The sequence below is a fragment of the Pecten maximus genome, chromosome 5 (genome assembly GCF_902652985.1).
Source record: "Pecten maximus chromosome 5, xPecMax1.1, whole genome shotgun sequence".
NCBI classification, from domain to species: domain Eukaryota; kingdom Metazoa; phylum Mollusca; class Bivalvia; order Pectinida; family Pectinidae; genus Pecten; species Pecten maximus.
This window is the reverse complement of record NC_047019.1, coordinates 39066748-39082804: the sequence shown is the minus strand read 5'-3', so window position 1 is coordinate 39082804 and position 16057 is coordinate 39066748. Positions and strand designations below refer to the sequence as shown.

At 40.1% G+C, this 16057-nt stretch overlaps 1 long non-coding RNA gene across 4 annotated transcripts in view; it reads right to left on the bottom strand.

Annotated features, from left to right (window-relative positions):
* LOC117327989 overlaps positions 1-16057 on the bottom strand; it is a 135411-nt gene that overhangs the window by 45596 nt on the left and 73758 nt on the right. For 2 of the 4 annotated variants that reach the window (XR_004532770.1, XR_004532768.1), the window contains exon 3: positions 898-961. This is a non-coding gene — a long non-coding RNA (uncharacterized LOC117327989). The other 2 variants (XR_004532771.1, XR_004532769.1) reach the window with 2 other exon arrangements.

Below are 16057 nucleotides of genomic sequence, written 5' to 3'. Positions count from 1 at the left end.
TTTATTTGCTAATGAGAATGATTAAGACAATATAATGATAGCTAGCACCTGGCAAGGCATATTCCACCTCAGGACATCAAAAGGCTCGTCAATTAAGGTAATGTACCAATGATAAGTAGGTGTCATGGTGATTCTCCCTTTGTCAATATACCTCCCCAAACACATACTCATCTGTAGGAAATCTTTGTTTAAGGCGAGACAACTACAAGGCAAGAGGCCTACATGGCCTGTATCACTCACTTGGATATATCAGATATTATAGCAAAAGTCAAAACACTCCCATTTAAGTTATGTTACAACACTTTCCTCTATCTAACATCTATCTTTCTGGTTCCAAAGGAGATTCTAAGCAAATTAAGTTAAAAATCACCCAACATTAATAACCAATGTCAACTTCCTTTATTAGGCCCCACCTTACCAAATTTCAGCGTAATCCTGTCATTCCTACAAAGGAAGGCTTTTAGAGAATTGAATCAATATTGGGCCATACCCTTCAGACCCCACTTCAGGTTAGACTCGTTTTTGTAAAAAAAAAAAAAAAAAAAGTTTCCTTTCCTCAATTTTACACAAGGATGCTTCAAACCAAATTTGGACTAACTCCCTGTCATTTCTTTATATTTCCCTTATTGCCCCATGCCCCTAAGGGGTCCAAGACTTGTAGTTTATATGACATTTACTTCCCTTTATCCGAGGATGCTTTGCCCCAAATTGGAGCAAATAGGAACCAAATCATTTGCTCTATTTCCCCTATTAGGCCCTGCCACTCTTGTCCCAGTGGGAGGTCCACCCCATCATTTGATCATTTGTGTCATATTGTATCCCAAGATTAAGAAGTCATTTAGATAAAGATAATAGACAGACAATGGACAGACACCATTATGGCATAAGCTGGATTACCTTGGTTCTACGGAGCAGGTGAGTTGATAATTTTGGTCCACAGGATGGTACTTTGATTGGGCTGCTGAAAAAGTGTGACATCTTCTATAAGTACTAGTACATTGGCAGGTTTGACTTCATTATGTAACAGAAACAAAGAAAATGCTGCAGTTTTCAGCTTATAAGATAGCACATTTACTAATCCTACCATAAAACAAGGAGAACACCTAGATTCTCATCAACATTCATCCTCTATGAATTGGAAACCAAAATAGATTTTATGTTCTATGAGGATATTCTGAATTTGTTGTTTTCTACCACTTTGGTAAGAAAAATAAAATTCCACCATCTCACACTATACTAAGCACATGATATGCACTCTCTCTTTATAAGGTTTGAATGTATCACTGTATTCAGTCACAAGTTGGTGAAGGTGCATGTTTTGTGCTGTCTGAGGACGCTACCTGTCTACATAGATAATCAGTTGCACCGTCATTCTTGTTTCATCTGTCAGTTACGGGGTCATTCAAAACACCTTCATACATGTATCAACAGAATCCATTAACTACATAGTTACCATGGACGAAACAAGTTTCTGAGCAAGTCACAAACTCATTTTCTACAGAACAGACTTCCTGAACTGATAAATCTGTCAGCCTAGAAACAAAACTTATCCATTTTACAGAACTTTCTTGAAATTCCTGATACATGAGATCATCAATTTCATGCAGATCAACAGACAAACCTCCCTACAGAATATATATAATATACATAGTGTTAGCTCTCATTTACTACCTACATGTATACATAGTATTAGTTACAATTTACTTACTACAATGTACATGTCAAAGACAATGACAGGAAAGTGGGACTTATTGGTGACTGGAATGTGGGACTGTAGGATTAGTGGTCACTAGAGAGTGGAACTGTAGGATTGCTGGTCACTAGATGGTGGGACTGTAGGATTAGTGGTGACTAGAGAATGGGACTGTAGGATTGGTGGTGACTAGAGAATGGGACTGTAGGATTGGTGGTGACTAAGATAGTGGGACTGTAGGATTAGTGGTGACTAGATAGTGGGACAACTGTAGGATTAGTGGTCACTAGAAAGTGGGACAACTGTAGGATTGCTGGTCACTAGATGGTGGGACTGTAGGATTAGTGGTCACTAGAGAGTGGGACTGTAGGATTGGTGGTGACTAAGATAGTGGGACCGTAGGATTAGTGGTGACTACATAGTGGGACTGTAGGATTAGTGGTGACTACATAGTGGGACTGTAGGATTAGTGGTCACTAGATAGTGGGACAACTGTAGGATTAGTGGTCACTAGAAAGTGGGACAACTGTAGGATTGCTGGTCACTAGATGGTGGGACTGTAGGATTAGTGGTCACTAGAGAGTGGGACTGTAGGATTGGTGGTGACTAAGATAGTGGGACCGTAGGATTAGTGGTGACTACATAGTGGGACCGTAGGATTAGTGGTGACTACATAGTGGGACTGTAGGATTAGTGGTGACTACATAGTGGGACTGTAGGATTAGTGGTCACTAGATAGTGGGACTGTAGGATTAGTGGTGACTAGAGAGTGGGACTGTAGGATTAGTGGTGACTAGAGAGTGGGACTGTAGGATTAGTGGTGACTAGATAGTGGGACTGTAGGATTAGTGGTCACTAGAGAGTGGGACTGTAGGATTGGTGGTCACTAGAGAGTTGAACTGTAGGATTAGTTGTCACTAGAGAGTGAGAATGTAGGATTAGTGGTGACTACATAGTGGGACTGTAGGATTAGTGGTGACTACAAAGTGGGACTGTAGGATTAGTGGTGACACTAAGATAGCAGAAGTCAGGATTAATGGTGTCTGGATAGTGAAACTGAAGGATAAACAGTGACTAAATAGTAGGAATGTAGCATTAGTGTTGACTAGATAGTGGGACCCAGGTTAAGTGTTGACTAGATAGTGGGACCCAGGTTAAGTGTTGACTAGATAGTGGGACCCGGGTTAAGTGTTGACTAGATAGTGGGACCCGGGTTAAGTGGTGACTAGATAGTGGGACCCAGGTTAAGTGTTGACTAGATAGTGGGACCCGGGTTAAGTGGTGACTAGATAGTGGGACCCAGGTTAAGTGTTGACTAGATAGTGGGACCCAGGTTAAGTGGTGACTAGATAGTGGGACCCAGGTTAAGTGGTGACTAGATAGAGGGACCCAGGTTAAGTGTTGACTAGATAGTGGACCCAGGTTAAGTGTTGACTAGATAGTGGGACCCAGGTTAAGTGTTGACTAGATAGTGGGACCCAGGTTAAGTGGTGACTAGATAGTGGGACCCAGGTTAAGTGGTGACTAGATAGAGGGACCCAGGTTAAGTGGTGACTAGATAGTGGGACCCAGGTTAAGTGGTGACTAGATAGTGGGACCCAGGTTAAGTGGTGACTAGATAGTGGGACCCAGGTTAAGTGGTGACTAGATAGTGGGACCCAGGTTAAGTGGTGACTAGATAGAGGAAATCAGGATTAGTGGTGACCGGAGAGTGGAACTGGAGGATTAACAGTGACGAGATAGTGGGACAACAGTATTAGTGGTCACTAGAAAGTGGGACTATAGGATTAGTGATGTCTGGATAGGGGGACTGTTGGATTTACAGTGATAGATAGTGGGACTGTAAGGATTAGTGGTGACTAGGTAGTGGGTGTCAGGATAAGAGGTGATAAGAAAGTGGGACTGTAGGATTAGTGGTGACTAGATTAAAAAGTTGATGGAGAGATGTGCTGCACCATACAATGAACTTACTAGCACATTTTGCCACCTGATCTTATGAAATTTAAGAATGGAGAGGTCAATTCAGCGCTCTTTCAAAAAAGAAAAGGAAAAAAAAAACAAACAAACGAACAAACCTGAGGCCCATGGACCTTACCGGTCCCCTGAGTTTTGATATATTTTAGCATATTTGACCCCTGGGGCCTTGAATAAAGGTGAAGGTCATTCATTTAAACAATTGTTATAGCCCTTTACTCATGAATGTAACAAACTCATCAGGTTTCTGGGCCTCTTGGTTATCAAAAAGAAGTTGTTTAAAGATTTAGCATATTTGACCCCATTACCTTGAATGAAGGTCAAGGTCATCTGTTTGATTGAACTTGGTAGCCATTCATCTCAGCGTGCTATAAGTGCAATATCAGGCCTCTGGTCCTCTTGGTTATCAAGAAGCTGTTTAAGGATTTTGGCATATTTAACCCCTGTGACCTTGAATGAAGGTCAAGGTCATCCGTTTGAACAAAATTTGTAGCCCTTCATCCCAGCATAATACAGACCTAGTATTGAGACTTTGGACCTTTTGGTTATCAAGAAGTCATTTAGAGATTTAAGCATATCTAGCCCCTGTGACCTTGAATGAAGGTCAAGGTAATCCATTTGAACAAACTTATTAGCCCTTCATCCCAGCATACTACAGACCTAATATTGGGTCTCTGGGACTTGTGGTTATCAAGAAGAAGTTGTTTATGATTTTAGCACATTTGACCCCATTACCTTGAATGAAGGTCAAGGTCATCTGTTTGATCAAACTTGATAGCCCTTTATCCCAGCATGCTATAAGTGCAATATCAGGCCTCTGGTCCTCTTGGTTATCAAGAAGCTGTTTAAGGATTTTGGCATATTTAACCCCTGTGACCTTGAATGAAGGTCAAGGTAATCCATTTGAATAAATTTGGTAGCCCTTCATCCAAGGATGCTACAGATTTAATATTGGGTCTCTGGGCCTTTCGGTTATCAAAAAGAAGTCATTTAAAGACTTTAGCATATTTTACCCCATTACCTTGAATGAAGGTCAAGGTCATCTATTTGATTGAACTTGGTAGCCCTTCATCCTAGCATGCAATAAGTGCAATATCAGACCTCTGGTCCTCTTGGTTATCAAGAAGCTGTTTAAGGATTTTGGCATATTTAACCCCTGTGACCTTGACTGAAGGTCAAGGTCATCTGTTTGAACAAGATTTGTAGCCCTTCATCCCAGCATGCTACAGACCTAGTATTGGGTATCTGGGCCTTTTGGTTATCAAGAAGAAGTTGTTTAACGATTTTAGCATATTTGACCCCTGTGACCTTGAATGAGGGTTAAGGTCACACACTTAAAGAAACTTGGTAGCCCTTCATCCAAGCATACTACAGTTTTGATATTGGGTTTCAGGGCATCTTGGTTATCAAGAAGTCATTTAAAGATTTTAGCATATTATGCCCCCATGTGACCTTGAATAAAGGTCAGGTTCATTCATTTGAACAGACTTGGTTGCCCTTTATCCAAGTATACTACAGGCCCAATATCAGTACCCTGGGCTTTCAGGTTATTGAGAAGAAGTTGTTTGAATGAAAAGTTTATGGACGACGGACAGAAAGTGATAAGAATAGGTCACTTGAGCAAAGCTTATGATAGGTGACCTGAAAATATTGAATCATTTCATCTAATTCTATTGGATAATGGATATAAGGGATAGTCAATCAGGAGTATGCATTGTAGTATATAACTCAACAGGGAAATGAAATGTAGGCTGTTTTGATGAGAGCTACATTGAAAGGTTATATATTTATAACAGGTATTAGTAGAGTTCTTTAAGTATTTACTCAAACAGATGATCATAAATCATATGCATACATGTTCTCTGAATAACATAACAGATAATAGGAAATCCTCTTATATCAATAGAAGAAGTTAATACTGACAGGAACTGTAATTGCTCACATTATAACATCTACATCACTGTAAGTGAACAGTAAAAAGTGGGAATAATGGTCCGAATGATGAGTATATCCTGATAGTTCCTGTACAAGTATGACCTTATATAGCCCCACTATATGGGGTAAGAACTATCAAAAAACAAATTATGTACACAGGTATATATTGTGTTGAGGACTTCAGCAAATCATTGTTAAAGACATTCTATTTAAGACCTCTCATTGTATGTGTTGTACCTAAATTTTCAAGTTAGATAACCAAGTCAATTATAGAGGTCAACTGATACAACTTAAACACAGCTGTACACTGCTACCTGTACAGGGGTCAGAAAAGGTAACAAGGGATCACACAGAATTTTAAAACTCAATTTCAAACTTTGTATATATACAAACTTGGTTAATGTCATGAAAAGGTACCACATGCATACAGAGTACCACAGAAATAAAGAGTACCACAGAAATAAAGAGTACCACAGACATACAGGGTACCACAGACATACAGGGTACCACAGACATACAGGGTACCACAGACATACAGGGTAACACATACATACAGAGTACCACAGACACACAAGGTACCACAGACATACAGGGTAACACAGACATACAGGGTAACACAGACATACAGGGTAACACAGAAATAAAGAGTACCACAGAAATAAAGAGTACCACAGACATACAGGGTACAACCTACATACAGGGTACCACAGACACACAAGGTACCACAGACATACAGGGTAACACAGACATACAGAGTACCACATGCATACAGGGTAACACAGAAATAAAGAGTACCACAGAAATAAAGAGTACCACAGAAATAAAGAGTACCACAGACATACAGGGTACCACAGACATACAGAGTACCACAGACATACAGGGTAACACAGACACACAAGGTAACACAGACATACAGAGTAACACAGACATACAGGGTAACACATACATACAGAGTAACACACACATACAGGGTAACACAGACATACAGGGTAACACAGACATACAGGGTAACACACACATACAGAGTAACACAGACATACAGGGTAACACAGAAATAAAGAGTACCACAGAAATAAAGAGTACCACAGAAATAAAGAGTAACACAGACATACAGGGTAACACAGACATACAGAGTACCACAGACATACAGAGTACCACAGACATACAGGGTACCACAGACATACAGGGTAACACAGACATACAGGGTACCACAGACATACAGGGTAACACAGACATACAGGGTACCACAGACATACAGGGTACCACAGACATACAGAGTACCACAGACATACAGGGTACCACAGACATACAGGGTAACACACACATACAGGGTAACACAGACATACAGGGTAACACACACATACAGGGTAACACAGACATGCAGGGTAACACATACATACAGGGTAACACAGACATACAGGGTACCACAGACATACAGGGTAACACAGACATACAGGGTAACACAGACATGCAGGGTAACACATACATACAGGGTAACACAGACATACAGGGTACCACAGACATACAGGGTACCACATACATACAGGGTAACACAGACATACAGGGTACCACAGACATACAGGGTAACACAGACATACAGGGTACCACAGACATACAGGGTAACACAGACATACAGGGTACTACAGACATACAGGGTAACACAGACATACAGGGTAACACAGACATACAGGGTAACACAGACATACAGGGTACCAAAGACATACAGGGTAACACAGACATACAGGGTACAACCTACATACAGGGTAACACAGACATACAGGGTACAACCTACAGACAGGGTAACACAGACATACAGGGTAACACAAACATACCGGGCAACACAAACATACAGGGTAACACATACATACAGGGTACCACAGACATACAGGGTAACACAGACATACAGGGTAACACAGACATACAGGGTAACACAGACATACAGGGTAACATAGACATACAGGGTAACACAGACATACAGGGTACCACAGACATACAGGGTAACACAGACATACAGGGTAACACATACATACAGGGTAACACATACATACAGGGTAACACATACATACAGGGTAACACAGACATACAGGGTAACACAGACATACAGGGTAACACATACAGGGTAACACACACATACAGGGTACCACATACATACAGGGTAACACACACATACAGGGTAACACAGATATACAGGGTAACACAGACATACAGGTTACCACATACATACAGGGTAACACATACATACAGGTAACACATACATACAGGGTAACACATACATACAGGGTAACACATACATACAGGGAAACACATACATACAGGGTACAACCTACATACAGGGTAACACATACATACAGGGTACAACCTACATACAAGGTAACACATACATACAGGGTAACACAGATATACAGGGTAACACATACATACAGGGTAACATAGACATACAGGGTAACACATACATACAGGGTAACACAGATATGCAGGGTAACACATACATACAGGGTAACACAGATATACAGGGTACCACAGACATACAGGATACACTTGTACCACAGACATACAGGGTAACACAAACATACAGGGTAACACATACATACAGGGTAACAAAGACATGCAGGGTAACACATACATACAGGGTAACACAGATATACAGGGTAACACATACATACAGGGTAACACAGATATACAGGGTCCCACAGACATACAGGGTACAACCTACAGACAGGGTAACACAAACATACAGGGTAACACATACATACAGGGTAACAAAGATATACAGGGTAACACATACATACAGGGTAACACAGATATACAGGGTAACACATACATACAGGGTAACACATACATACAGGGTAACACATACAGACAGGGTAACACATACATACAGGGTACAACCTACATACAGGGTAACACACACATACAGGGTACCACAGACATACAGGGTAACACAGACATACAGGGTAACACAGATATACAGGGTAACACAAACATACAGGGTAACACAAACATACAGGGTAACACAAACATACAGGGTAACACAGACATACAGGGTAACACAGACATACAGGGTAACACAGACATGCAGGGTAACACATACATACAGGGTAACACATACATACAGGGTAACACATACATACAGGGTAACACAGACATACAGGGTAACACATACATACAGGGTAACACAAACATACAGGTAACAAAGACATACAGGGTAACACAGACATTCAGGGTACAACCTACATACAGGGTAACACAGACATACAGGGTACCACAGACATACAGGGTAACACAAACATACAGGGTAACACAGACATACAGGGTACAACCTACATACAGGGTAACACATACATACAGGGTAACACAGACATACAGGGTACAACCTACATACAGGGTAACACATACATACAGGGTACCACAGACATACAGGGTACCACAGACATACAGGGTAACACAGACATACAGGGTAACACAGACATACAGGGTACCACAGACAAACAGGGTAACACAAACATACAGGGTACAACCTACATACAGGGCAACACCTACATACAGGGTAACAAAGACATACAGGGTAACACAGACATACAGGGTAACACATACATACAGGGTAAGAAAGACATACAGGGTAACACAGACATACAGGGTAACACAGACATTCAGGGTACAACCTACATACAGGGTAACACAGACATACAGGGTACCACAGACATACAGGGTAACACAAACATACAGGTAACAAAGACATACAGGGTAACACATACATACAGGGTAACAAAGACATACAGGGTAACACAGACATACAGGGTAACACAGACATTCAGGGTACAACCTACATACAGGGTAACACAGACATACAGGGTAACACAGACATACAGGGTAACACATACATACAGGGTAACACAAACATACAGGTAACAAAGACATACAGAGTAACACAGACATACAGGGTAACACAGACATACAGGGTAACAAACACACACAGGGTAACACATACATACAGGGTAACAAAGACATACAGGGTACCACATGCATACGGGGTACACTTGTACCATAGACATACAGGGTAACACAGATATACAGGGTACCACAGACATACAGGGTAACACAGACATACAGGGTAACACAGACATACAGGGTAGCAAAGACATACAGGGTAACACAAACATACAGGGTAACACAGATATACAGGGTACTACAGACATACAGGGTAACACAGACATACAGGGTAACACAGACATACAGGGTAACACAGACATACAGGGTAACACAGACATACAGGGTAACACAGACATACAGGGTAACACAGACATACAGGGTAACACAAACATACAGGGTAACACAAACATACAGGGTAACACATACATACAGGGTACCACAGACATACAGGATACACTTGTACCACAGACATACAGGGTAACACAGACATACAGGGTAACACATACAGGGTAACACAGACATACAGGGTAACACATACATACAGGATACACTTGTACCACAGACATACAGGGTAACACAGACATACAGGGTAACACATACAGGGTAACACAGACATACAGGATACACTTGTACCACAGACATACAGGGTACCACAGACATACAGGATACACTTGTACCACAGACATACAGGGTAACACAGACATACAGGGTAACACATACAGGGTAACACAGATATACAGGGTAACACAGACATACAGGATACACTTGTACCACAGACATACAGGGTAACACAGACATACAGGGTAACACATACAGGGTAACACAGACATACAGGGTAACACATACATACAGGGTACCACAGACATACAGGGTAACACAGACATACAGGGTAACACAGACATACAGGGTAACACAGACATACAGGGTAACACAGACATACAGGGTAACACAGACATACAGGGTAACACAGACATACAGGGTAACACAAACATACAGGGTAACACAAACATACAGGGTAACACAAACATACAGGGTAACACAGATATACAGGGTACTACAGACATACAGGGTAACACAGACATACAGGGTAACATAGACATACAGGGTAACACAGACATACAGGGTAACACAGACATACAGGGTAACACAGACATACAGGGTAACACAGATATACAGGGTAACACAGATATACAGGGTACTACAGACATACAGGGTAACACAGACATACAGGGTAACACAAACATACAGGGTAACACATACATACAGGGTACCACAGACATACAGGGTAACACAGACATACAGGGTAACACACACATACAGGGTAACACATGCATACAGGGTAACACATACATACAGGGTAACACAGGCATACAGGGTAACACAGATATACAGGGTAACACAGATATACAGGGTAACACATACATACAGGGTAACACATACATACAGGGTAACACATACATACAGGGTAACACAGACATACAGGGTAGCACAAACATACAGGGTAACACATACATACAGGGTAACACATACATACAGGTAACACAGACATACAGGGTAACACAGACATACAGGGTACCACAGACATACAGGGCAACACCTACATACAGGGTAACAAAGACATACAGGGTAGCACAAACGTACAGGGTACAACCTACATACAGGGTAACACAGACATACAGGGTACCACAGACATACAGGGTACCACAGACATACAGGGTAACACAGACATACAGGGTAACACACACATACAGGGTACCACAGACATACAGGGTAACACAGACATACAGGGTACCACAGACATACAGGGTACTACAGACATACAGGGTAACACAGATATACAGGGTACTACAGACATACAGGGTAACACAGACATACAGGGTAACACATACATACAGGATAACACATACATACAGGTAACACAGACATACAGGGTAACACAGACATACAGGGTACCACAGACATACAGGGCAACACCTACATACAGGGTAACAAAGACATACAGGGAAACACATACATACAGGGTAACATAGACATACAGGGTAACACATACATACAGGGTAACACAAACATACAGGGTACAACCTACATACAGGGTAACACATACATACAGGGTAACACAGACATACAGGGTACCACAGACATACAGGGTAACACATATATACAGGGTAACACAGACATACAGGGTAACAAAGACATACAGGGTAACACATACATACAGGGTAACACAGGCATACAGGGTAACACAGATATACAGGGTAACACAGACATACAGGGTAACACATACATACAGGGTACCACAGACATACAGGGTAACACAGACATAGAGGGTAACACATACATAGAGGGTAACACATTCATACAGGGTACCACAGACATAGAGGGTAACACATACATACAGGGTAACACAGACATACAGGGTAACACAGACATACAGGGTACCACAGACATAGAGGGTAACACATTCATACAGGGTAACACATTCATACAGGGTAACACAAACATACAGGGTAACAAAGACATACAGGGTACCACATGCATACAGGGTACACTTGTACCACAGACATATAACACAGATATACAGGGTAACACAGATATACAGGGTAACACAGATATACAGGGTAACACAAACATACAGGGTAACACATACATACAGGGTACACTTGTTCCACAGACATACAGGGTAACACAGATATACAGGGTAACACAGATATACAGGGTTACACAGATATACAGGGTAACACACACATACAGGGTAACACAGATATAAAGGGTAACACAGATATACAGGGTAACACAGATATACAGGGTAACACAGATATACAGGGTAACAAAGACATACAGGGTAACACACACATACAGGGCAACACCTACATACAGGGTAACACACATACAGGGTAACACACACATACAGGGTAACACACACATACAGGGTAACATAACATGCACTGTAATCATACAGACAGTCAGGCTCTGCGGTAGTTGACTGTTTATTATATCATTATCTGGGAAATCATCTAAGTAAATAATAACAAGACAGCAACATGCAGTGTTATGTCCCCAGGTGTTTGGTCATGTTTATAGGATGTATATTATGTTCACACTTGAATACCTCCCTTTACTATGCATAACACTATCAAAACAGATTAGCAGTCCTAAGTAGCTACTGTCACTATAAATCTTCATGACCATCAGATCATCACAGGTGCCTCCATTAGGACAGTACACACCTACACTGACACCAGGACACTGTAGTGTATCCACCTGTAAACAGGCAGTAGACACTGCACATTTGTCTTTCCCACCAGATACCTACACTGACACCAGGACACTGTAGTGTGTCCACCTGTAAACAGGCAGTAGACACTGCACATTTGTCTTTCCCACCAGATACCTACACTGACACCAGGACACTGTAGTGTGTCCACCTGTAAACAGGCAGTAGACACTGCACATTTGTCTTTCCCACCAGATACCTACACTGACACCAGGACACTGTAGTGTGTCCACCTGTAAACAGGCAGTAGACACTGCACATTTGTCTTTCCCACCAGATACCTACACTGACACCAGGACACTGTAGTGTGTCCACCTGTAAACAGGCAGTAGACACTGCACATTTGTCTTTCCCACCAGATACCTACACTGACACCAGGACACTGTAGTGTGTCCACCTGTAAACAGGCAGTAGACACTGCACATTTGTCTTTCCCACCAGATGTTAGGCAGACCCTGCTTCCCTGGTCTCTCACCAGCCACACTAACAGGTAGTTAGAATATAGCTTATAACTGACAACCTGGTCTCTGTCCAATATCTTTAGTACCCTATAGTCTCCTATGCTATTTAAAACTGAAATACAACTGAGGAAAAAAATTGTTTTAAATCATTTGAACATTTTTCAGTTTGAATGTACTGATTAGGTTGTACCTCTATTAATGTATTAACATAGACTTTTACTTGACATAACATGTTACATACAAGAAACATTTGATCTGTTTACAACTAAAACAATCCTAAAATTGATATCGAGGTCTGAAGTCTGGTAAACAACAACACTGTATTAAGAATGACCTTTATGAGTACAGGTACATATTGTGAAAGTTATCAACAAGATATACCTTTGTTTACAAACTCAACAAGGATATAGGTTGTGACCTATATAGAGCTGATATTGAAATGTACCCAAAGCAGGCAATCCACATACATTTATATGGTAAAGTTTAATTGTTATTATGATAAGATTTCCAAACATAGACCTTGAAAATAAACTAAGAGTTACAGTTATGGTTAATTTTGTAATTTCTGTCAAAATGTCCATCCTTATGTTTAAACCATGAATATTTTGTAACTATTGGAAAATTATAAAACATGAATGCATTCACTCCTATGCAAACAAATATTCTTTGGTTTAGATCTATGGATACTTTCAGTATTTAATTGAACCCATGCCTGGTAATGAGCCTATCCATATAACATTTGCATTGTAGAGTATTACAGAATATTTGGTTATCCTCAGTAAAATATTACAGAATATTTTGTTGTCCTCAGTAGAATATTACAGAATATTTCGTTGTCCTCAGTAGAATATTACAGAAGATTTTGTTGTTCTCAGTAGAATATTACAGAATATTTTGTTGTCCTCAGTAGAATATTACAGAATATTTTGTTGTCCTCAGTAGAATATTACAGAATATTTCGTTGTCCTCAGTAGAGTATTACAGAATATTTCGTTGTCCTCAGTAGAATATTACAGAATATTTGGTTGTCCTCAGTAGAATATTACAGAATATTTTGTTGTCCTCAGTAGAATATTACAGAATATTTTGTTGTCCTCAGTAGAGTATTACAGAATATTTCGTTGCCCTCAGTAGAATATTACAGAATATTTTGTTGTCCTCAGTAGAATATTACAGAATATTTTGTTGTCCTCAGTAGAGTATTACAGAATATTTCGTTGCCCTCAGTAGAATATTACAGAATATTTTGTTGTCCTCAGTAGAATATTACAGAATATTTTGTTGTCCTCAGTAGAGTATTACAGAATATTTCGTTGCCCTCAGTAGAATATTACAGAATATTTTGTTGTCCTCAGTAGAATATTACAGAATATTTTGTTGTCCTCAGTAAGCTCTAACACCAGCAATGAATTGTGTGCTGGTCCTTTGGGCTTACAGCAGGATAAATTTAGTAGTACAAGTGACCTCGACCTTGAAACCATATCTACAAATATATCAGACTTTTAAACTGACCTTTGAAAAGTTTGATTGAAATTAATCATATACAATTACCGTATCTCCCTGTTGTCAGGTGAATAGAAAGATTTGTCAACCTGAGAAACAGATATTTCCCAAGGCCGAAGGCAGAGTGTTATATCATTTTCGAGAGTCAAAAAATCATCGTATTATTTTTTTATTTACATTTATACAACATTTTAACATTTCAAAAAGATCACTCCCTATCAATGGATTCAACATAGAGAAACATTAGTCATCAACAAATCAAAGAGGTTCAAGGTTATTGAGTTAATGCTAGTCATCGACAGAACAAAGAGGTTCAAGAGTATCCTTCCAGTACTTTTTAGAAAATAGCAATAACAAAATTTCAATTGTCAAAATCCAACATGGCTACCTGTCATCCATTTTGTTTTCCAAATCAGACTCAAAGTTGAAGGGGCACAAATACAAACCTTGAGGCTTGAGAAAAATCCATCTGATAGTTTTCAAGAAATATTGATGACAAAAATTGTTCAAAGCCCTGATAAAAACTATACTTTTAGAGGTGAACAAACTTTCTGGTGACACATATGTATTCTACCCACAATCTATTCTAATATTATAACGCTTCATAGCTGTATGTATGCTATTTGAAATAAGCCACACAAAACAGATCAGTCATGCTATAGACTTGTTTACAAAATATGTGTATTTAACAACTGTTGGACTAGTAAATACTTTTGTGTTTTAATTACTTGCCCTATCATTGCTTCATCTAGATACCTTGCAACAGAAAATCTGTCGATGCAGTGAATAGAAAACACTATTCAAGTGTTTTATCTTCACATATATGTAACTAGATTATTGACACATCACAGTGGGCCCTGTATGAGGTATATATATGTAACTAGATTATTGACTCATCGCAGTGGGCCCTGTATGAGGTATATATATATGTAACTAGATTATTGACACATCACAGTGGGCCCTGTATGAGGTAATATATATGTAACTAGATTATTGACACATCACAGTGGGCCCTGTATGAGGTATATATATGTAACTAGATTATTGACACATCACAGTGGGCCCTGTATGAGGTATATCTATGTAACTAGATTATTGACACATCACAGTGGGCCCTGTATGAGGTATATATATATGGAACTAGATTATTGACACACCACAGTGGGCCCTGTATGAGGTATAAATATATGTAACTAGATTATTGACTCATCACAGTGGGCCCTGTATGAGGTATATATATATGTAACTAGATTATTGACACATCACAGTGGGCCCTGTATGAGGTAT